A 1,550-nucleotide genomic window follows, 5' to 3' on the forward strand; every position below is an offset into this window, starting at 1 on the left:
CGATCTTGGAGCTTCGTCTCCGGGGATTATGAACCTGCCGGCAAAGTGTTCTATCAATGTATCCCACCAATGTAATGAGTTTCTGTTAATGAAATTTTAGTGTTAAGAAAAAAGTGTAGACATTTTCTATAGGTAAATAGGAAATAGTATTTTCTAGTGCCATTTTGTGAAACTGGGTAAAATTCACAATAGTTTTTTTTTTGTTAGAGTAGAATGTGTAAGAAAACTCTTATAAAATCCTTTTTTTTTGTCAAGTTTTTAATAACTTTTTTCTACTTGGTCTCATTTAATAAGGTACTCATATATCGATTCCCTCGCAGCTTGTCTCTATGTACAAGTTTCCTCCTAAGATGTCACTTTGCTTGCCTTCCACGGAAGGAGTGGAGTCATACTCCGGTGACCTTTGGATTGGTGGAGGCCCTTATTATTATCTACCTTTCGGTAAAGATGTCTCCACCATCTTTGCCTCCACGCCTCTGATCGGTAGCAACTCTGGTGAGTACTTGATCGATGTGAAGTCCATCCAAATCGGTGGAAAGAACATTCCTATACTCCATGGAACTACAAAGATCAGTACATTGGCTCCTTACACTGTCCTTCACACTTCCATTTACAAGGCTCTTCTCGCAGTCTTCGCCGGAAGTGCTAAGATGGTTAGAGCTCCGGCGGTGAAGCCGTTCGGTGCGTGCTTCCGCTCCAACGGAGGACGTGGAGTTCCGGTGATCAAGCTTGTGCTGAGAGGAGGGGCTAGGTGGAGGATCTACGGGTCGAACTCGCTGGTGAAGGTTTGCTTAGGGTTGTTGACGGAGGTGTGAATCCAAAAAGCCCTATAGTGATCGGAGGTTTTCAGATCGAGAATAATTTGGTGGAGTTTGATGTCAAAGCTTCCAAATTTTCTTTCTCTTCTTCTCTTTTGCTTCACAACACTTCTTGCTCAATTTCTAGGTTCTTTGGAATGTAATGCAATCACCGATTAATATGAATGTTATCAAAGTTATCATTTTTCTTTCGAATAAATTTAAGTCAATGAGATTAGAGAATAATTATCGGGACATCTTAGTAAAAGTCCCCAACCAATATAAGCCAAAAAGAAAATGAAAAATACCAAAAAATAGCGGAAACGTTTTCAGAATTAGAAGTTTTTAACGAAGTCCTTGGGCTACGTGGCAGCAAGGGAGAGGCAAACCGAAGGGGAGAGAGAGAGTCGAGTTTTGTCTGAATTCATTTCACTTCGTCTCCTTCTTCTCTCTCTCTCCACAGGCGATATCGGTGGCGAAAGAGATCGTCGCAATCCACACCGTTTTCTCGTATAATCGAGTACGAAATCCGTCGAATCGAACACCCAGAAGGTTCGTGTTCCTTCCCGTACCTTAATTTCGTGATTTTCGAGTTTAATATACGATATAATTGATTTGGGTTTGTGTTCATATTATCGGAAATTCATCTGAGTATTTGTGTTTGATTCGTTTCTGCATGTTTGTTTATAGGGGAAATAAGAGTTCCGGCGCCGTTTCTCATCTTCACCGATCACTCCACACCGATCTCTCCTC

At 41.2% G+C, this 1,550-nt stretch overlaps 1 pseudogene; it reads left to right on the forward strand.

Annotated features, from left to right (window-relative positions):
- Window positions 1-213: 213 nt before the first annotated feature.
- On the forward strand, window positions 214-961 carry LOC106323265 (annotated as a pseudogene).
- Window positions 962-1,550: the final 589 nt, after the last annotated feature.

Source organism: Brassica oleracea, chromosome C2 (genome assembly GCF_000695525.1).
Source record: "Brassica oleracea var. oleracea cultivar TO1000 chromosome C2, BOL, whole genome shotgun sequence".
Taxonomy (NCBI): Eukaryota; Viridiplantae; Streptophyta; class Magnoliopsida; order Brassicales; family Brassicaceae; genus Brassica; species Brassica oleracea.